At 42.1% G+C, this 24,050-nt stretch overlaps 1 protein-coding gene across 8 annotated transcripts in view; it reads left to right on the forward strand.

Annotated features, from left to right (window-relative positions):
• Positions 1-24,050, forward strand: part of ulk4 (unc-51 like kinase 4) — a 702,256-nt gene that overhangs the window by 243,212 nt on the left and 434,994 nt on the right. The gene's annotated exons all lie outside the window — the stretch shown is intronic.

A 24,050-nucleotide genomic window follows, 5' to 3' on the forward strand; every position in this document is an offset into this window, starting at 1 on the left:
TACTCCTTAAAGGTACATACTTGGTGCTTGATTTCTGCTTGGAGCAGTGGATAGTTTGCGATGCCAGGAGCATTGTGTTGTCCTGAAGGGAGAAAAGACACATAAGTCATCTAAACATTAGGGGGTTCTGCTTTGCTTCGTCTAATGAGGTCCCAGAGTGCTGATCACCTATATCCAGGTTCTTTCAACAACTGGAGCAGGTGGGTCCTAGACAGAGAGAAAACAATGCTTTATTGGATTTCTTTACAATTCCGATGAAAAACAAGGCAGGGGACACCATGGTCATTTTTATATACAATGAACCCAGTTCAGATTTATTGTCATGTGTAAGCAAAAAGTGCAAACTCTAATCAGATCTAAAAGCAGCATGTGTAGATAAAATTAGTCAGCCTGTAAGCACAATTTAAATCATGATAATTAACAAATATTGTGTATTTAAACAGTGTGCTTTTTACTGGCAAATTTAATGGAACAACATTGCATAGATTGAAATAAAAAATAATTGGCTTTTGAAATATCGTACGTATATGCTTAATGCTCCTTTAACAAGTATACACTTAAGAGGAGTGGGTAGGATAATGAAGCCAACTGTTCTTTATTAATACCACATTGGAAGCCAGTACAGTACTCCCCTGTGTACTAATTATGGCAGTATCTTATTACATTCCTGCAGCAGATTTAACGTGATGAGCCCCCGCTGTGCTGTCTGCATAAAAGTTTTATTCAGTCATATTTTAGTCCACAATTAACTAAACTGACAGCATCTGTTAGTAGTGTTAAAGGTTGTGTCTTTCAGTTTTCTACTTAATGGTTAATCATCTCATTCTCCCCAAAGAGCTCAATGAACAGACATTACAGATGGTTGATTAAAAATGCATGTGTATGATTAGACTATTACTGATGCATATGAATGGGGCTCCTTTACCCTACTGTTCCTCTCCATCATCTGATGCATGATGAGTTTTAAAAACAGTTTTGCTAGAATGAACAATTGTTGCAGATACTGCAAATCCACAACAAAGGTGGAAATTGTTGGATTAACCTGATAGATCATTCAGCATCCATACAAGGCAATAAAGATGCAGCTTCAGGCACAAGATCTTCCTTTTAACCATCATCTGCTCAACTTCACTTCACTTTCATAATACACCCACTAAAGGCTGACACAGCTCAAAGTCATGGATTTTCAAAACTGCATAAAATCCATGGTGTTTTCCATTTTGATGGATCCTTTATAAATGTAGGTTTAGTAACTCACATGCTGACAATTCAAGGTGACCACACACAATGTCAATTACTGACACTCCTGGCAACACACACAAAATGCTGGAGAAACTCTGCAGGCCAGGCACCATATATGGAAAAGAGTGAACAGTCGGTATTTCAGGCCGAGAGCCTTCATCAGAACCGAGAAAAAAAGATGAGAAGTTAGAGCAAGAAGGTGGGGATAGAGGAGGAAGAAGTACAAGCTGGTAAGTGGTACATGAAACCAGGAGAAGGTGAGGGGAGAAGTAAAGAGCTGGGAAGCTGATAGGTGAAAGAGATAAAGGGCTGGAGAAGAGGGAAACTGACAGGAAAGGGTAGCGGGAGAGGAGCACCAGAGGGAGGTGATGAGGTGAGAGAGGGAAACGCAAATGGGAATGGTGGGTGGGGTGCAATTGCCAGACGTTCGAGAAATCGGTGTTTATGTCATCTGATTAGAGGCTACCTAGACGGAATACAAGGTGTTTCTCCTTCAGCCTGCGTGCGGTGTCATTGCAACAGTAGAGGAGGCCATGGACTGACATGGCAGAATAGGAATAGGAGGTAGAATTGAAGTGGTGGCTATCAGGAGATCTTGCTTTTTTTGGCAAACAGATCATAGGTGCTTGATGAACCGGTCTCCCAATCTACAGGAAATGACACCAGGATCACCGGATACACTAGATGACATGTTGCCTCGGTGAAGTGTCGCCTCACCTAGAGGGATTGTTTGCGGTCCTGAGTAGTCGTGACGGAGGAGGTGTAGGGGCAGGTATGGTATTTGTTCCACTTGTAAGGGTAAGTATCAGGAGAGAGATCAATGCGGAGGGATGAAAGGACAAGGGAGTCATGTAGGGGGCGATCTTTGCAGAAAGTAGGGTGGAGGGAAAGATGAGCTTGGTGGTGGGATCCCGTAGGAGGTGGTAGAAGTTATGCAGAATTATGTGCTGAACACGGAGGGTACTGGGGTGGTAGGTGAGGACAAGAGGAATCCTATCCCTTGTGGAGTGGTGGGAAGATGGGATGAAGGCAGGTGTGTGCGAAATAGAAAAGATGTGGGTGAGGCCAGTGTTGATGGTGGAGGAAGGAAAGCCCCTTTCTTTGAAGAAGGAGGACATCTCTTTAGTTCTCATTTTACTTTTAAAAGTTGGGCCTGCTTTGCCAGAAATGAAGTTTAATATTGAAAGGAAGTTATGATTTTAAAATTTGGGAAACCATCCACATTGTGGTTCAAAGTATTATTCTTACTTGTTCAGCCGGGTCTTTCGATAGTGTCACACCAACTATTTTCCTGAAGCTAAGTGCTGATACTTTGTTGGTTTTCATCGGACAGCACTGAAACAGTCCCATGAGGCCCACCTAGTCCGTGGTGAACCACTTCAACTGCCGACTCTCATCGACCTGCTCCGGGACCACAACGCTCCATACCCCTCCCGTCCATGTACCCACCCAAACTTCTCTTAAACATTGAAATTAATATCGCATGCACCAATTTTGCTGGTTGTACCAACCCTCTCAATGAAGAAGTTTCCCCTCATGCACCACTTAAACTTTTCACCCTTCGCCCTTAACCTCGTACCTCTAGTTGGAGTGCCACCCAACCGTAGTGGAAGAAGCCTGCTTCCATTTGTCCTATCTATACCCCTCATAATTTTGTATACCTCTATCAAATCTCCTCTCAGTCTTCTACGTTCCAAGGAATAAAGCAATAACCTATTTAATCTACCCATATAACTCAGGTCTTCCAGACCTGGCACCATCCTTGTAAATTTTCTCTGTACTCTTTCAACCTTATTTACATCCTTAATCTTTATTAACAAATCTTCATTTGTTGTGTCCATGAACAAGGCACTTAACCACACATTGCTCTGCGACGACACCGGTGCCAAGCTGTATCGGCCCTAGTGCCCTTCCCTTGGACGACATCGGTGTCGTGGAGAGGGGAGACTTGCAGCATGGGCAACTGCCAGTCTTCCATACAACTTTGCCCAAGCCTGCGCCCTGGAAACCTTCCAAGGCGCAAATCCATGGTCTCACAAGACTAACGGATGCCTATAATCTTTACTCTAGGTAAGTGACCAAAACTGCACACAATACTCCAAATTAGGCCTCATAAATGTCTTATACAACTTTAACATAACATCTCATCTTCTCTACTTAATACTTTGATTTATGAAGGCCAATGTGCCAGAAGCTTTCTTTATGACCCTATCTACCTGTGACACCACTTTCAATGAATTGTGGACTCGCTTCCTTTGTTCTACTGCATTCCTCAGTGCCTTACCGTTCACTGTGTAAGGCCTACCCGGTTGGTCCTATGAAATACAACATTTTGTGCTTGTCTGCATTAAATTCCAGCTGCCATTTTTCAGCCCATTTTTTCAGCTGGTCCTGATCCCACTGCAACCCAAGACAGGCTTCCTCGCTGTCCAGCTCATCCAGTTAACGGCATTGTCATCCAAATTGTTGATATAAGTGACAAACAACATGGACCCAGTTCCCATGTCTGCGGCACACCACTGGTCACGGGCGTCCAGACAGGAGAGGCAACAATCTACTACCACTCTCTGGCTTCTTCTGCAGAGTTGATGTCTAATCCAATTTAGAACTTAAAACAGAAGAGCACAGCACAGCAGCAGGCTATTCGGCCCACAATGTTGTGCAAAACAAATCAAAAGCATCCGAACACTCATCCCTTCAACCTACACCATGTCTATATCCCTCCGTCTTTCTGACATCTATGTGCCTATCCAAACATCTCTCAAAATTCTCTAATGTATTTGTTTCTACCACAATACCAGGCAGCGCATTGTAGGCATCCACAACTCCAGCAAGAAGCTTACCCCTCACGTACCCTTGAACCTACTGCCTCTCACCTTCAATGCATGAAGTCTGGTATTAGAAATTTCGACTCTGGGAAATGCGTACTCTCTGTCTACTCTATATCTTCCTTTCATAATCTTGTAAGTCTCGATCAGATCTCCCTTGAGCCTTCGATACTCCAGAGAAAACAACCCAAGTTTATCCAGCCTCTCGTGATAGCACATACCCTCTAAACCAGGCAACATCCTGGTAAACCTCTTCTGCACCCTCTCCAAAGCCTCAACATCCATTCTATAGGGGGTAACCAGAACTACATGCAATACTCCAGATGTGGCCTCCCCAGAGTTTTATAAAGTTGCAAAATAACCTCCTGACTTTTGAACTCAGTGCCTTGAATGATAAAAACAAGCATTCCATAAGCCTTCATAACCACACTCTCGACCTGTGTGGCCACTTACTAGGAGCTATGATCTTTGATCCCAAGATATCTCTGCTCAGCAATACTGTTAACCACCTTGGCCTTAACAGCGTGCTGTCTCCTTGCATTTGCCCTGACGAGGTGCAATACCTCACATTTTTCTGGGTTAAACGCCACCTGCCATTTCTCAGCCCATGTCTGCAACTGATTTATTTGCATTATTTGCCAGTCATCTACACTACCCACAATTCTACCAATCTTGGTATCACCTGCAAATTTACTAATCCACCCATCTACATTTTCATCCAGGTCACTCATATACATCACAAACAGCAGGGGTCCCAGCACGGATTCCTCTGGAACTCCACTAATTACAGATCTCCAACTCAAATAAGTCTCTCCAACCACTACCCTCTGTCTCCTCTGTGCAAGCCAGTTCTGAATACAAACAGCCAATTTGCTGCGGAACCCATGCACCTTAATCTTATGGAGGTAGGGGTGCTTGCTGTCCTGAGGTAAATTAGTGTGGATGAATCAAGAAAGGGCATACAACAAAGCCAAAATTATTGGGAAGATAGAGAATTGGGAAGTTTTTAAAAACCTACAGAAAGCAACTAAAAAAATCATTAGAAGGGGAAAGATGAAATGTGAAAGCAAGCTAGCAAATAATATCAAGGTGGATAGTAAAGGTTTTTTCGAGTATGTTAAAAATGAAAGAGAAATGAGAGTGGACCACTAGAAAATGAGGCAGGAGAAATAATCACCAGGGACAAGGAGATGGCTGAATGAACTAACTGAGTATTTTGCATCAATTTTCACTGTGGAAGACACTAGCAGTATGCCTGATGTTGTAGTGTGTGAAGGAAGAGAAGTGGATGCAGTTACTATTACAAAAGAGAAGGTGCTCAAAAAGCTGAATGACGTGAAGGTACATAAGTCACCCGGACCAGATGAACTGCAGCCTAGGGTTCTGAAAGAGTTAGAGTTAGAGATTGTGGTGTCATTAGACATTATCTTTCAAAAATCATTGGACTCTGGCATGGTGCTAGAGGACTGGAAAATTGCAACTGTCACTCCACTCTTTAAGAAGGAGGAAGGCAGCAGACAGGAAATTATAGACCTATTAGCTTGACCTCAGTGTTTGGGAAGATGTTAAGATTCAATTGCTAAGGACAAGGTTATGGTGTACTTGGTGACACAGGATAAGATAGTACAACATCAGCATGGTTTCCTTCAGGGAAAATCCTACCTGATGAACCTGTTGGAACTCTTTGAGGAGATTACAAGCAGGATAGATAACTGGGATGCAGTGGATGTTGTATATTTGGACTTTCAGAAGGCTTTGACAGGTGCTACACATGAGGCTGCTGACCAAGTTAAGAGCCCATTGTATTTCAGGAAAGTTACCAACATGGTTAGAGCATTGGCTGATTGGTAGGAGGCAGCGAGTGGGAATAAAAGGATCCTTTTCTAGTTGGCTGTGACTAGTGGTGTTCCACAGCGGTCGGTGTTGGGACCACTTCTTTTTATGCTGTATACGAATTATTTAGATGATGGAATAGATGGCTTTGTTGCCAAGTTTACAGATGATACAAAGATTGGTGGACGGGCAGGTAGTGTTGAGGTAATGGGTAGGATGCAGAAGGACTTAAACAGATTAGGAGAATGGGCAAAAAGGTGGCAAATGAAATACAATGTTGGAAAATGCATGATCATGCACTTTGGTAGAAGAAATGTGTGGATTATTTTCTAAATGGGGAGAAAATCCAAAAATCTGAGATGCAAGTGAACTTGGGAGTCCTTGTGCAGAACACCCTAAAGGTTAACTTGCAGGTTGAGTCAGTGATGAGGAAGGCAAATGCCATGTTAGTATTCATTTCAAGAGGTCTGGAATACAAGAGCAAGGATGTAATGCTGAGGCTTTATAAGGCACTGGTGACACCTCACCTTGAGTATTGTAACAGTTTTGGGCCCCTCATCTTAGAAAAGATTTGCTGGCTTTGGAGATGGTCCAGAGGAGGATGATTCTAGGAATGAAAGTGTTATCATATGAGGAACATTTGAAGGCTCTAGGTCTGTACTCGCTGGAATTCAGAAGTATAAGGGGGATCTCATTGAAACCTTTCAAATGTTGAAAGGTTTAGACAGAGTAGATATGGAAAGGATGTTTCCCATGGTGGGAGAGTCTAGGACAACAGGGCATAGCCTCAGGATAGAGGGGCGCCCTTTCAAAACAGAGATGCGGAGAAATTTCTTTAGCCAAAGGGTGGTGAATTTGTTGCCACATTTTGCTGTGGGGGCCAGGTCGTTGGGAGTATTTAAGGCAGAGATTGATAGGTTCTTGATTGGAAATGGCCAGAGGTTATGGGGAGAAGGTCGCGAATTGGTGTTGAGGACGAGGAGAAAAAAGGATCAGCCATGATTGAATGGCAGAACATACTCGATGGGCCAGATGGCCTATTTCTGCTCCTGTGTCTTATGGTCTTATCCCCAGAGCTTGACAAGGTGTTTCCTCTGACCCTGTAGGTGACAAGTGCAGAAGTTGTCAGGGTCCGAGCACCTCATCCTCCAGAAGATGCTCACCATGCATCTTTACTGCCTCATCTTGAATTCCAAGTGACTGAACATTCTTAACCAACCTTACATGTGGGACCTTGACAATTCCCTGATAACTTCCTCATAAAACTATATACAATTGTTCAGACATGATCTACCATGCACAAAGCTATGCTGCCATCCTTAATTAGTCCATGTCTATCCAAATCCTCATATATCCCATCCCTTAGAATACCTTCCAATAACCTTTCCACTACTGATGCTAAGCTCACAGACCTATTGATGCTGCCTGGCCTGCTGAGTTCCTCCAGCATTTTGTGTGTGTTGCAATAATTTTCTTGTTTATTTTTGAGTCTTTCTTAAACAGCAGAGCATCATTGGCTATCCTCCAATCCTCAGCTACCTAACCTGAGGGATCACCTTGTCAGGCCCTGGGGATTTATCCACCATAATTTGCCTCAGAGCCTCCTCCGTAATCTGTATAGGGTCCTTAAACCCCCTATCCAATATAGTCCATTTACAGTATGGAACTTCCTGTCAATATGTGGAATGTTTGTCAATACGTGGAAACAAGTCTTAGAAAACATAGAAAACCTACAGCACAATACAGCCCCTTCAGCCCACAATGCTGTGCCGAACATGTATTTACTTTAGAAATTACCAGGGTTACCCGTAGCCCTCTATTTTTCTGAGCTCTATGTACCTGTCCAGGAGTCTCTTAAAAGACCCTATTGTATCCGCCTCCGCCACCATCGCCGGCAGCGCATTCCACGCACTCACCACTCTGCGTAAAAAAAAAACTAACCCTTGACATCTTCCCTGTGCCTACTTCCAAGAACCTTAAAACTGTGCACTCTCGTATTAGCCATTTCAGCCCTGGGAAAAGCCTCTCATCTTATACACCTCTATCAGGTCACCTCTCATCCTCCGTTGCTCTGAGGAGAAAAGGCCGAGTTCATTTATAAGGCATGCTCCCCAATCCAGGCAACATCCTTGTAAATCTACTCTGCACCCTTTCTATAGTTTCCACATCCTTCCTGTAGTGAGGTGACCAGAACTGAGCACAGTACTCCAAGTGGAGTCTGACCAGAGTCCAATATAGCTGCAATATTACCTCTCAGTTGATGAAGGCCAATACACCGTATGCCTTCTTAACTACACAGTCAACCTGTGCAGCAGATTTGAGTGTCCCATGGACTCAGACCCCAAGATCCCTCTGATCCTCCACACTGCCAAGAGTCTTACCATTAATACTATATCCTGCCATCATATTTGACTTACCAAAATAAACCACCTCACACTTATCTGGGTTGAACTCCATCTGCCACTTCTCAGCCCAATTTTGCACCCTATCAATGTCCCGCTGTAACCTCTGACAGCCCTCCACACTATCCACAACATACCCAACCTTTGTGTCATCAGTAAATTTACTAACCCATCCCTCCACTTCCTCATCCAGGTCATTTATAAAAATCACGAAGAGATTGCAACAGTCTGCAATCTCTACATATTTGTTCCTCTAAATCCCATGGACTGTTTGGTGGACTGTACTGTAGGCTAATTAATATGGTTATACCTTCCTTATTCCTCAGTTGTACCCCTAACGCCTCACTAGACAAGTTCTCCAGTCTGTCCTGACTGAGCACTGCCGTGACATTTTGCCTGACTGGTATCCCTGACCCTCTTCCTTTCATCCCTTCTGGTCTGTTGCATCCAAATAATTGGACCCCTGGAACTTTGAGCTACCAGTCCTGCCCCTCCTGCAACCAAGTCTCACGAATGGCTGCAATATCAGTCAGCACTGACTAGATTCTATCTAGCTAAAAGTCAGATGAATATAAAATTTCCAGTTTTGTTTGCAACACATTTTACCTGGTGCCAAGTGTTGTTTTAATTCTTACTACTGCAGTATGAATTTTGATTGGCACTTGCTAATAGAATTTATTCTGCCCTCACTCAAGAGTTTTCCCCGTTTTCTCAAGCTAGACAGGTAGATATCTCGTCCCAGTTGTAGTTATAGTTGAAAGCGGTTTTATAATTCACCAACATGTTACAGTAGCAAGGAGCAGATCTAAAAAGACAGTACTTCTCTGCGTTCTCATGAAATGTAGATTCAAACTCACTCGATTCCCAACAAATTGCTTTTAATTGAATGAAATCTACAAATGATACAAAATGGCCGATTTGATGTTGAAAATTATTCAACAGGATGACTAACTAAACTTTGAAATAAGCCAATTAGATTTGTATCAAATATACAACAGAGAATCCAAAAGAAATCTTGTACAGATTCTAACTTAAAATACTGTCTTAATTTTTACAGATTTATAACCAGAGTTCACATTTCAATCATTTTCCAACAGTCTATTTTTCCATTATTCTGTTTATTTTTTCCTAAGTAATTTCAAGATGCTTCTTAAGTATGCATGTAAGTAAAGGAAAGTCTCTGCTTGTTTGCTCACGGTTGTTGGGGGCTGCGGGAGGGTCGCAGTGCTACCCAGATGTTTGAACTGTCTTGATGGAAGTAAGGTCATCCATTGAAGGAGCTGGCTTGCACTCATATGGACAAAGACAGGTACACCCATGCTTGCTGTGTTGCTTGTCAAACACCTTTGTTGCGGTGAAGGCGGGAGAGACAGGAGGCTGGCAGGACTGGCCGAAGCTCTCCTTGACGTGAATGCTGCTAAGGCAGGAGGTCATGCGTCTGGAGCGCACGTTTTCCAGATTGGTAGTTCTGAAGACGTTCACAGGTGAGAGTTTTACGTGCACTTCCTAGGCAGATATATCCTACTATGACCCATGCAGGGCTGACGTCTGTGGAGTGGGAGCGTTTGGAGGCCCATTACGTTGCTCGAGTACTTTGTGTACCTGTATGATATCTCTTTGTGGCTGGAGCAGGATCTCAGCCTTTGGGTGGAGTGATGGTATTTTGCTGGCTAGGGACTTGTGGTGAGGATGGTGAGTCACTGCTTCCGGATTAGGGATTTCCTTCCTGTTGTCCGGAAGTTCATCACACTCGATGAGCATGAGAAGAGCTAAATGAGTCTTTCCATCAACACATTCAACAAGAAAGCCATGTCATAAGTGTATAAGGCAGGGTTTCTGAATTGGGGTTCAGCGAGAGAACATGATTAAAAAAAAAGTTTTTTTGAACTCAGCGCAATGCGTAATTCTAGCACTTGTAGTGGTGGGCAGCGACCGAGTAGCCTGTTAGCAACCTCATTTGAGGCCTCTTGGCCAGGTATGGCAATGCGCAGTAGGACCGTGTTTATTTGGTTGAGTCCATTCTCAGTTTTTGACATGAGATAGGAGAGGCCATTGATAATTGGTGAGTACTATATTGCAAGAGGGGAGGACGCTAGGCTGATGAGGAGGGTGAAGTGCGTTTTCCAAGCATTGAATGGTCTTGCCCAACTTGAGCTGTGATGTCAGCATCTCCCTACGGAATTAACTCCCCTTAACTTCCCCTTGTACGCCATCGACTGAGTTATGGGAGCGAACAAACTCTACCAGTGTATTAGAAAATTGGATGACAATTTTCATTCTAAAGAAGGAAGTTATACATGCCACAACTCAGCTGTCGGCCTGCTGCTTTACTGATATTATAAGCATTGCAAAAGATGGATTGTGTAGGTTTGAAGTGAATTGTACTGTTAAGTTTTTGTATTTTTTATGACTTTGAGAAGAGAGGAAGAACTTTGTGAGCTGTAGTCTGATCGTACACTCAAGATGGGATTTACTGACCTCCCCCTGGACAAATTGTGGACTGTGAAAGAGTATCCTGCCATTCATGGGAAAGCAATGAACATTTTTCTGCAGTTTTCAACTTCTTACATGTGTTAGCAAGCTTTTTCTTGTTTAACAAGCATCAAGAGCAAGGATAGAAATTGTTTAATTTCAGTAGAAGGTGAAATCCATGCGTGCTTATTTCAAGTTCAACCCAGAAATGAGTATTTGTGCAGCAAAACACAAGCATAAATTACACATGCTACGCCTATATTTGATTCTGATCACGTCACTTAGTAAGAAAATATTTTTTCAAAGTTTTGTATAAAATTGTGTCTTAGACCACATTTTTATTCATGTTGCTTTGGCTTATGGTTTTTAGTAACTTTACTATTCAACATTGTCAATAAATTTTCATGTTGTAAATAGCATTAATTAAAATCAATTTACAACCTACCTTTAAATTAAATCTACTGAACCTACCTTTAGAAAAATTATATCCCATTTTGGCTTAAGCTAGTTATTTAACAAAAATTTATTATGTTTCCCTAATCAAGAAAGGTGAGTTAAGCTTAACTACCTGTTCTTTTTTTCAAGAGACATTGGGTAAAAATTCATTCCCTATTCAGAATAGCATTGACAATTATTTTTAGATTATTATATCTATAACCCTCCGATCATGCAACATACCGTGAGTTGTAGATATAATAATTTATACGCAGAGGTTCCCAGAGACCTAAAGATTATTTCAAGGGTTCCTCTAGGGCAAAAAGGTTGAGAAAGGCTGGTATAAGGTGTGGTACCATCGGTTATGTTGAATGTTGAAAAAGATGATTTAGTTAGAGACTTGTTGCTCTGATCATCTAAGACAACATGCCTCTCTTCTTACAGTGGCCTTCGGGGTAAACATTGGCGAGGCAGGTCATTGAACCTGATTTACCGGTGGATCTTTCCTCACAGACCTCAGTACAGGAAGAGAGGATGGTGATTTATCTCCCTCCCTGCCATTCTGCAAGGAGGTACTTATGTTGTTTTTCACTGACCAGGGAGGTGGGCCAACATGAAGTGCTGCAATATGTGTTTGTTGCTATCGCAGTCAGAGCACTGGATGACAGCATTGCAGTCCCCTGCTGGTCGAAGAACAGCAGCAGAAACATATGGAGTACTCTTTGAAGAAGGCCCTTTGCTCCTCTGGTGCCTTGTGCCTGAAGCCTTTACACTCCCGGAGAGGGTGTTGTTTCCGATATAAAGGGCACTGTATGGTAGGATCTTGTGAAATTTTAGAATTATCCTTTTGAACAGAATTGTCCACCTCAGTTTTGTGCACCATGACACAGCCTGTAACAGGTTTCTCTGATCTTAGAGGTGCTGAGCTAGAGATGGTCACAATAAAGCTTGGGTCATTGTTCATTTTGGCTTCATCCTGGATGAAACTAGAAATGAAGGAAAAGAATGGAAGCTGATTCCCTTTTCCAGTTTGTCTCTAGTTCCCTCTGACCTCCACTTCTGCAGACTAAAGCAAAGTTTATCCAAGATGGGATGAATTCCTCATGCTGAGTTGAGGTAAGTAACCTTATAAGTAACCTTCGGCGTTGAATGCCTCCAACTCCAATCACAGGTCTCCTAGTTCTTGCAGACGTTGCAGCTCCCTGTTAGAAATGTTGGGGAAAGACTCAAATTTGTTGAAGAGAATAGTTTCCATTGCCTCCACGGATCCAGTCTTTGCCAGACTAATCTGTGAGCAGCACTGGGATGTTTGATACGAACTGTTGCTCAGGAGACTTGGGTCCAAGCCACCTCACCAGCAGGTCAAGTCCTTCACAGGGCTTGAGGTTGAGGTCTTCAGTGGCATTGGAGAATGTGCACATCCAAGCACAGTAATTTTTTAGTTCATTACCAGATTTAATGAGTCTAGCTGTCAGTAGGTCACAATGGGCTAGGAATCTCGCAAGATCTGACACATCATGATTGGGCATGTAGTGCACCTTACCAGTAGGCTGAGCAGTGTCACCATCTGAGTTATGTCACGGTACGTAGGAGCCTTGAGCACATGAGGGATGTGGTCTCTGTCCTGTCCCGTTTGGGTAAAAGGTGTCAAGTTGCAGTGTGTTATCTTGTGGAAGAGGAGCCCCCCTTTTAATCTTTGTTGGCTGGCCTAAGTTTTCAGTGTCTGCTGGAGCTGGGTATAAGCATAAACAGATTGGTCTTGAAAATATTTTGTAGTTCTCTCAGCTAAATGACAAGGTGAGTTTAATTTTACATCATCATTGTCATTTACCTGATCCACGTCTGCCTTAAAGACTTTGGCCCCAGTTAAAAGCACCTCTTTTTCATGCTACACACATAAAAACTACTGGTGAACACAGCAGGCCAGACAGCATCTCTAGGAAGAGGTACAGTCGACGTCTCAGAACGAATGGTCTCGGCCCGAAACGTTGACTGTACCTCTTCCTAGAGATGCTGTCTGACCTGCTGCGTTCACCAGCAACTTTTATGTGTGTTGCTTGAAATCCCAGCATCTACAGATTTCCTTGTGTTTGCGTCTTTTTCATTCTGTAGTGCATCTAATGTGGCTTCCAGAGGGGCTTTGTCTATGTTCAATTCAGCCTGTCTCACATTAACAGCACTTTTTCTTTCTGCAAAAGATGCCCTGGCTCGCACTGCTTCAGCCCTTCCTTGCCACAGATCTGTTAGACTGTCCAGATAATCTAGATGAATTTATTGAATAGATTAACTTGTTTTCAAGGCTTCTCTTCACTGTTGACAACATTTCAACTTTATGTTGTGCAGGAATCGATATCAAATCCACTGTGGATAGAATCACATGGAGAGTGTCTTTTTACTATTCTGCCCTCACCTGTTTTCTCAAGCTAGATAACTCCAGTCCCGTCAAAGGCAGTTTTATTATTCACCAGCATATTACAGTATGTAAGGATTTGGTCTAAAAAGACAGTACGCCAGCATTCTCATGAAAGGTAGATTCAAACACTGATTAAAACTCCAGCAAGTTGCTTCTTACTGAACGAAATGATATAAAATGGCCGATCTGATGATGAAAGCTAATTGTTTAACAATGTGATAATGAGGAATCAGCAACAGCTGTGAGCTTACATTTAGTGAGATCTATTAACTAGAAATAAAGTAACAATCCAAATCAAGCAAGAGATAACACTATTGTTATGCTCTTTCTCCAATTCTGTAATTATCAGTATGACTATTGGAAATATAGAAAGGATAACTTGGAGGAAAGTTCAAAACTATAAATCAGGAATATAAAATAACATTAAAATTGATCATAAAATAATAAGAAACTTCAGTACACAAATGGTGTGCTGGAGGTAGATACGCTTAAAGGGCAACTGAATGTGTAGGTCAAATACAAAAGATATATTGATGTAGTGAAGTGGTTAATAAGGAGGAGGATTTTGTCCAATATTGTCATTAATCTGAAATAGCAGTGAATTAAAATTAGTTGACCCGATAGCTTCAAGGTGCCAGATATTTTCGTATCGCTCATATGATCATGAAAGTTGGGCCTGAAACTGACAGAGGTAGTGATTAGATTTTGGGGGTAAGAAACGAGGAGTATTGTGATAGACACGATGATGGGCTTAAACAACAGGTTACAAGTGAGATAGAGGCACTGCAAATACTGGAATCTGGAATGAAAAAACAAAATGCTAGAGGAACTCAGTGGGTTAGGCAGCATTTGTGGAGGGAAGTGGACAGTCTGACGTCCTCCAGCAAGATTCTGCACTGCTTCAGTCTGAAGAACAAACATACATGAAAGTGAGATTGCAGATTAATGTACAGTGTTTTTCACGGATCCAAACAGCTATATTCTTATTAAGTTCCAAACTAGACAATACATTGCACAGTTCCAAGCAGGAGATAAGAAGCTGAAGTACTACTTTTAATTTTACTTCCAAATTTTTATCTGAAATGATATATGCTTTATTATCTATATTGTGTTACATATTCCTAAAGCTCTTCATCCTTTGCAGCTTGTTAAAAAAATAACCAATACCAATTTTCTTTTAGTCAGGGTAGTGCTTGGGGCTACATTGTAATGTTTCAACTTAGAGAGCCTTAAGAGACATTTTGTCAATGAGTTGTGATCAGACATTATAGAAAAAGACAAAAAAATCACTTCTATTTTTCATAGATTTTCTTTTTTAATAGTATTCTTACTGGACTATAAGGCAGTGCCAATACTTCCTCGCAAGATATGAAACTAAAATTATTTTCCTGGAAAGATTTTGACACTACCTAAGGATTGTTTTGTGCTATTGGCACCATAAGCAGCTCATTTATAGGTATTCTCTATCCCTAAGCATGAAGTTCAAGTTTCATTGATGAGTGGATAACTGCAGTGTCTGCTGAACATCTTACCGTTAATTGTATTCAGCGAAGTACCATAGTAAGTGCTATGGTATCTTCATAATTTCACTACTGAGCCAGTAAAATTAACAACTCTGGATGAACCATGAGATCTGCAATCTGCTGAGGGCTGGGTCAAAGGCATTCAAGTCTGGTGACAAAGAAAGTTACAATACAGTGGACGATAGCGTAGCAGAGAGCGCTGCACTATTACAACTTGGGGCATCCCAGAGTTCAGAATTCAATTCCGGCACCGTTCTGTAAGTAATCTCTAACTCCGCCCCGTAGTCTGTTTGGGTTTCTTCTGTGTCCTCAGGTTTCCATTCACCATCCAAAGCTGTACTGGCTAGGTTAATTAGTCATTTCAAACTGTCCCATGATTACTTTTGGGGTAATCGGGTTTGTCGGGGGTTGCTGGGGTGGCGTGGTTCAAAGGCCTACTTTGTACTGTATTGCTAAAAATTAAAAAAAAAATTAAGTCCTGGTATGATCTCTGGAGAGCCATCTCATGGGTAAAGTGCAACTCCAGACTAAACATGAATCAATAAAGGATACTTCACAACTGTGGCAGGGCTTGAATACTGTCACCTTATAAAGTAAAATCAAGCGACGTAGGCAATGACAGGGCTTTGCTTCCAGATGAGCTCAATACCTTCTATGCTTGCTTTGACTGTTAAAGCATGGAGGAACCATCAAGAACAGCCACAGCCCCGATCAATCTCTGACATGTCAGCAAACCCATGAAAAGTAATTGGCCCAGACAGAGTACCTGGCCAATTACTAAAGACCTGTGCTGATCAACTATTTGGAGTGTTCACTGAGATCTTTAACCTCTCGCTTCAGCAGTCTGAGGTACCCATCTTCTTCAAGCAGGATTCACTTGTACTGGTGCCTGAGAAGAACCTGCTAAGCTGCCTCAATGATTTACTGTTTTGAGAGGTTGGTAATGAAACATATCAACTCCTGTCTGAGAAACGATTTGGTTCACTCCACTTTACCAACCAGAGCAACTGGTCCATAGCAGATGCCATCTCATTAGATCTTTACTCAACCCTGGAACATATGGACAGCAAAGATACATACATCTCTATTGACTATAGCTCAACACTTGATACCAACATTCTCTCAAAACTAATCCATAAGCTTCAAGACTGTGGCCTCAATACCTCTCTGTGCAATTGGATCCTTGATTTCCTCACTTCCAGACCCTGGTCAGTCAGATTGGCAGGTTTATCAGGAAGGTTTATTAATGCTGCAGGATGGGGTTTAAACTAGAGTTGCAGGGGGATGGGTACCAGAGTGCCGGAACAGCTCGTGGAGATGTTGGTAAGACCTCAGACAAAGGTAGGAATCAGAAAATTGAGCCTGTTGCAACAAAATCAGAAGGGGTGAAAACAGGACTGAAGGTGTTGTATCTGAATGCACATATACAGAATAAGGTAGATGAACTTGCAGCACAGTTGCAGATTGGCGGGTGTGATATTGTCGGCATCATGAAATCATAGCTGGAAGATTATAAGTGAGAGCTTAATGTCCAAGGATACATATTGTATCAAAAGGATAGGCAGGAATGCAGAGGGGGTGGCTTTGCTCTGTTGGTTTAAAAAAAATGAAATCAAATCACTAGAAAGAGGTCAGAAGGTGTTGAATCATTATGGAAAGAGCTAAGGAGCAGTAAGGGTAAAAAGACCCTGTATGCAGACCCCCAAACAGTAATAAGGATGTTACATACAAGTTACAACAGGAGATAGAAAATGCATGCCAAAAGGGCAATGTTACAGTAGTCATGGGGAACTTCAATATGCAGGTAGGTTGGGAAAATCAGGTTGGTACTGGATTACAGAGAGGTGGATTTCTAGAGTGCCTATGAGATGGCTTTTAGAGCAGCTTGTAGTTGAGCCCGCTAGAGGATCAGCTACTCTGGATTGAGTGTTGTGCATTGAACCAGAATTGATTAGGTAAAAGAACCATTATAGGAAAGTGATTATAATATGATCAAATTCATCCTGAGATTTGAGAAGGAGAAGCTAAAATCAGATTTATCAGTATTACAGTGGAGTAAAGGAAACTACAGATGAACGAGAGGTGAGTTGGCCAGCATTGATTGGAAAAGAACACTGGCAGAGATGATGACAAAGCAACAATGGCTGGAATTTCTGGAGGCAATTCGGAAGGCACAAGATATATATACATCCCAAAGAGGAAGAAGTATTCTAAAGGAAAGATGACACAACCATGGCTAACAAGAGAAGTCAAAGCCAACATAAAAGCTAAAGAGAGGGCATATGATAGAGCAAGGATTAGTGGGAAGCTATGGGATTGGGAAGTTTTTAAAAACCAACAGAAGGCAACTAAAAAATTCATTGAGTTGGTAAAGTTGAAATCCGAAAATAAGCTAGCCCACAATATTAAAGAAGATACCAAGAGTTTCTTCAGATGCATATAGTCTAAAAGAGAGGTGAGAGTGGATAGTGGACGACTGGAAAATGATGCTGGAGAGGTAGTAACAGGGGACAGCAAAATAGCGGACAAGCTGCATAAGAGTTTTGCATCAGTCTTCATTGTGGAAGACACGAGCAGTATGGTGGAAGTTCCAGGTGTTAGGAGGCATGAAGTATGTGAAGCTACCATAACCAGAGAGAAGGTTCTTGGGAAACTTAACGTTCTGAAGGTAGATAAGTCACCTGGACCAGGCGGTGTACACCCCGGAGTTCTGAAAGAGGTGGCTGAAGAGATCGTGGAATCACTAGATTCTTGAATGGTTCCGGAAGACTGGAAAATTGCAATGGCACTCCATTTTCAAGAAGGGAGAAAGGCAGAAGAAAGTAAACTATAGGCCAGTTAGTCTGACTTCAGTGGTTGGGAAGATGTTGGAGTTGAATATTAAGGATTTAAGAGATTACTGGACAAGTATATGGAGGAATTTAAGGTGGGGGGGTTATATTGAATTGAATGATCTTTATAGTCATTATGCATAGGTACAATGAAGCTCTGTTTGGCTTCCTCTCAGGCAATTAAATAAAGTGGTAGATAAAAACAAGACAGTAATAGAAAAACAGTATTAAATAGGTAAGTAGCAGGAAATAAGCTGCAGCAGCACCAGAATGTCACAGTAATGCACAAAGTGCTGTTAGTGCAAGTATTTGAGTCCTTGTGTGTGCATGTGTGCATGGGAGGCAGGGTTTGAGGGTTGGCACAACATTGTGGGCTGAAGGGCCTATACTGTGCTGTACTATTCTACGTTCTATGTTCTGTGAGATTTCAGGGTACTTGGAGGCACATTATAAAATAGGCCATAGTCAGCATGGTTTCCGCAAAGGAAAATCTTGCTGGCAAATTTGTTGGAATTCTTTGAAGAACTAATAGGCAGGATCGACAAAAGTGAATCAGTTGATGTTGTGTATTTGGATTTTCAGAAGGCCTTTGAGAAGGTATCATTCATGAGGCTGCCTAACAAGCATGATGTTACAGGGAAGATTCTAGCATGGATAAAGCAGTGGCTGATTGGCAGGGGGCAAAAGGTGGGAATAAGAGGAGCCTCTTCTGACTGGCTGCCGGTGACTAGTGGTGTTCCACACGGGTCTGTGTTGGGATATATTCTTTTTACATGATATGTCAATGATTTAGATGATGGGCTTGATGGCTTTGTTGCAAAGTTTGCAGATGATATGAAGATAGCTAGAGGGGCAGGTAGTTTTGAGAAAGCAGTGATGCTGCAGAAGGACTTAGACAGATTAGGAGAATGGGCAAAGAAATGGCAGATGGAATACAGTGTTGGGACATGTATGTTATGCACTTTGGTAAATAAATGAAGGGTTGACTATCTTCTAAATGGGGAGAAAATGCAATAAACTGAGGTGCAAAGGGACTTGGGAATCCTTGTGCAGGATTTCCTAAAGATTAATTTGCAGATTGAGTCTATGATGAGGAAGGCAAATACTATGTTAGCATTCATTTCAAGAGGACTGGGATGTAAAAGCAAGGGTGTAATGTTGAGACTTTATAAAGCACAGGTGAGGCCTTGCTTGGAGTATTGTGAGCAGGTCTGGGCCCCTTAACTTCGAAAGGATGTGCTGAAACTGGAGAGGGTTCCAAGGAGGTTCACAAAAATGATTCCAGGATTGAATGGCTTGTCATTTGAAGAGCATCTGATAGCTCTGGGCCTGTATTCACTAGAATTCAGAAGAATGAGAGGTGACCTCATTGTAACCTATAGAATGGTGAAAGGACTCGACAGAGTGGATGTGGAGAAAATGTTTCCTATGGTGGGAGAGTCTAAGACCAGAGGACACGGCCTCAAAATAGAGGGGCATCCTTCTAGAACAGAGATGAGGAGGAATTTCTGTAACCAGAGAGTGGTGAATCTGTGGAAACAGCCATGGATGCTAAGTGTTTATGCATATTTAAGGCAGAGGTTAATAGATTCTTGATCGGTCAAGGCATGAAGGGATATAGGAGGGAAAGCAGGAGATTGGGGCTGAGAGGGAATTGGATCACCCATGAGGAAATGGTGGAGCAGACTCGATGGGCCAAATGGCCTAATTCTATTTCTATTATGAATTGTATTCGCACAAGAAAATGAATCTCAGGGTTGTATATGGTGATGTATAAGTATTTTGGTAATAAATTTACTTTGAACTTTGTACAGATTACCTGGAGGTACATATTGAACTGTGATCTGTCCAATATGAAATTACAAGTCCATTGATTAATTTGGAATTAAAACTAGTATTAGTGATGATTATACTACTGTAAATTTGAAGAGGTTCAATTGATTCACCATATCTGGTCCATATGCAGTCAGTGGCCATTGAGTGTACATCAGTGGTCTTCTCCTGCTGTAGCCCATCCACTTAAATGTTTCACATGTTGTGCATTCAGAGATGCTCCCTGCTCACCACGGTCATTTCAGTTAGTGTCACTTTCCTTTCCGTTGAACCCGTCTGACCATTCTCCTTTAACCTCTCTCATTAACAAGGTGGTTTCATTCACAGAACTGCCGATCACAGGATATTTTTTGTTTTGCTTTACAAGGGGTGCTGACGGGGTCACCGGGGTCTTTCGTTCACCCATCTGAGATATCTATCTGGAGCATTGTGTATGTCAGGTCAAGGATCCCTCTCATCTGTTCCACGTAGGAGTACCAGGCAGGAGTTCAGAAGGTACCATAGCATTAGGACAAAGTCTGTTAGGATGGGAAGCAGTTTCTTCCCCCAGGCCTTGAGACGACTGAACTCTCTGCCATCACCTAGTTCTCATCACTTATGGAACACTAGCAGCGTTATACTGTTCACTTTTTAACCTGTATCCTATGTGCACCTCAATCTTCTGGAGTATATTTTATTATCTGTTAATTTATTTGTGGTAATATTATTTTAAATGTTATGAGTGAGTTAAATGTATTGTGATGCTCACCTTGCTCCAAAGGAAGGTTGTTTCGATTCGCATGTACTTGTTGAATGACAATAAGTCTAAACTTGAACATTTTCTGTAAACTCAAGAGACTGTTGTGCATAGTAATCCAAGGAGACCATCAGTTCCTGAGATACACAAACTATCCCATCTGGCACCAACGATCATTCCACAGTCAAAGTCACTTAAATCATATTTCTTCCTCATTCTGATGTTTTGGTTGAACAACAACTGTAGCTCTTGACTGTAAGGGCTTAAGACATAGAACAGAATTAGGCTATTCAGCCCGTCAAGTCTGCTCCGCTATTCCATCATGGCCGATCCCGAATCTCATTCAATCCCATGCACCTGCCTTCTCACCATACTCTTTGATGCCCTGACCGATCAGGAAACGATCAACTTCCGCCTTAAGTATACCCACGGACTTGGCCTCCACTGCAGTCTGTGGCAGAGCATTCCACAGATTCACTACTCTTTGACTAAAAAAAATTCCTCCTTACCTCTGTTCTAAAAGGTTACCCCTCAGTTTTGAGGCCTCTAGTTCTGGATACCTGACCACAGGAAATATCCTCTCCACATCTACCCATATAGTCCGTTCAACATTCTGCAGATTTCAATGAGAACCTCTCACATTCTTCTAAATTCCAGTAAGTAAGCTGCCAAACGCTCCTCTTATGTTAACCCCTTTATTCTCGGAATCATCCTTGTGAATCTGCTCTGACCCAAACCCTCTCCCCAAAGACAACACATCCTTTCTAAGATGTGGAGCTCAAAACCGTTGACAACACTCCAAGTGCAGGCTGACTGGTGTCTTATAAAGGCTCAGCATTATCTCCTTGCTTTTATATTCTGTTTTCCTTGAGATAAGTGCCAACATTGCATTTTCCTTCTGTACCACAGTCTCAACCTGTAAATTAACCTTCAGGGAGTCTTGCACGAGGACTCCGAAGTTCCTCTGCTCCTCTGATTGAACTGTCTCCCCAGTTAGATAATAGTTCGCACTATTGTTCCTTTTCACAACACTGTATTTCATCCACCATTTTTTTGCCTATTCTTCCAATTTGTCTATGTCCTACTGCAATGGTGTTGTTTCCTCAGCTGTACCTACCCCTCCACCTATCTTCGTATCATCCACAAACTTTGCCACAAAGCCATCAATTCCATTATCTAAATTATTGACAAACAATGTGAAAATTAGCAACCCCAATACCGACCCCTGAGGAGCACCATTAGTTACCAGCAGCCAACCAGAAAAGGCCCCATTTATTCCCACTCGCTACCTCCTTTGTCAGCTATTCCACTATCCATGCCAGTATCTTTCCTGTAACACCACAGGATTTTATCTTGTTAAGCAGCCTCATATGTGGCATCTTATCAAAACACCTGTTGTCCACCCTGCTTGCTACTTCCTCGAAGAGCTTGAACAAATTTGTCAGGCAAGATTTCCCTTTACGGAAACCATGCTGATTTTGACTTATTTTATCATTAGCCTCCAAGTACCACAAAACCTCATCCTTAATAACAGACTCCAACACTTTCCCAACCTCTGAAGTTAGGCAAACTGGCTTATAATTTCCTTTCTTTTGCCTTCCTCCCTTCTTAAAGAGTGAAGTGACATTTGCAATCTTCCAGTCCTCTGGGACCATGCCAGAATCAAGTGATTCTTGAAAGATCATGACCAATGCAGTCTCTCTCAAGACTCTGGAATGTAGTCCATCTGGTCCAGTTGACTTATCCACCTTAGGACCTTTGAGTTTGCCTAGCACTTTTTCCTTTGTAATTGCAATAGCAGTCACTCCTGCTCCCTGGGACTCACGGACCTCTGACACACGCTAGTGAAGATATGTAATGAACCCATTAAGTTCATTTGCCATTTCCCCATTACTCCCTCACCAGCATCATTTTCCAGTGGTCCAATATCAATTCTCACCTCCCTTTTACACTTTATATAACTGAAAAAAACTTCTAGTATCTTGCTTTATATTATTGGTGAGTCTACCCTCATATTTCATCTTTTCCCTTCTTATAGCTTTTTTAGTTGCCTTTGTTGGATTTTAAAAGCTTCCCAATCATCCAACTTCCCATTCACTTTTGCTACCTTATATGCCCTTTTCTGGCTTTTATGTAGTCCTTAACTTAATTTGACAGCCATGATTGCCTACCCCTGCCAATTGAGAACTTCTTCCTCTTTGGGACATGTCTATCCTGTGCCTTGTGAACTGTTCCCAGAAATTTCAGCCATCTCTGCTCTGCCATCATCCCCACCAGTATCCTCTTCCAATCCACCTGGGCAAGCTCCTCTCTTATGTCTCTGTAATTTCCTTTATTCCATTGCGACACTGGTAAATGTGAGTTATGCTTCTCCCTCTCAAATTGCAATTGCAATATGAATTCGATCATATTATGAACACTGCCTCCCTTTACATTAATCTCCCTAATAAGATCTGAGTTATTACGCAATACCCAATCTGAGATAGTCTTTCCCCGAGTAGGCTCAAGCACAAGCTGCTCTAAAAAGCTATCTCGTATGCATTCAACAAATTCCCTCTCTTGCGATCTGACACAGCCTGATTTTCCCAATCTCCTTGCATATTGAAGTCCCCCATTACAATTGTGTCAACACTCTTATTACATGCCTTTTCCAGCTCCCTTTGCAATCTCAATCCCACATCTTGGGCTACTATTTGGAGGCCTATGTTTGATTCCCATAATGGTTTTTAAACCCTTGCAATGACTTAACTCCACCCACTAAGATTCAACATTCTCTAACCCTATGTCATCTCTTTCTAAAGATGTAATTCTGTCTCTTACCAACAGAGCCACACCACCACCTATGCTTTCCTGTCTGTCCTTTCGATACAAAGTATATCACCCTCCCTTTTCAGGATATTGTGGGCACGTCCAGAAAGATCTTGGACCCTGGTACCTGGGAGCCATCCGTGTTTCATTTTCATGTCCACAGAACCACCGACCTGCCACTCTAACTATAGAGTCCCCTATTAAATTGCTGCCATCCTCTTCAGTTGCCTAACATTCTGAACCAGAGAACCAGGTTCAGTGCCAGAGGCATGGCCGCTGTTGCTTCACCCAGGTAGGTCGTTTTCCCCAACAGTACCCAAAATGGAGTATTTATTGTTGAGGGGGACAGCCGCAGGAGTGCTCTCCACTATCTGATGTTCTCCCTTCCCTCTTCTGACAGTGCTTTTGACATTGCTTTTATGCATTGAGTTGCTGTCATATGAGTGGGTGATGAGATATTTGCATTAATGAGAAGGTGTAAAGGCGTACCTATAAAAGTGGCCATTGAGTGCTGATTCCATAATTGAAGCAAGGTGACTGATGCTGCTATCTGAAACTGCCACTCAGTTGTTAGAAGTGCTGTCCGCTAAGTGTTTTAGGCAATAAGGGATAGCCTCAACTGCTGGACTTGCCAATGCAATACACATCTTGTGAATGACTTAAAGTTGTGACAGCTATTTAAAAGTTTTAATAA

This window comes from Mobula birostris, chromosome 19 (assembly GCF_030028105.1).
Source record: "Mobula birostris isolate sMobBir1 chromosome 19, sMobBir1.hap1, whole genome shotgun sequence".
NCBI lineage: Eukaryota > Metazoa > Chordata > Chondrichthyes > Myliobatiformes > Myliobatidae > Mobula > Mobula birostris.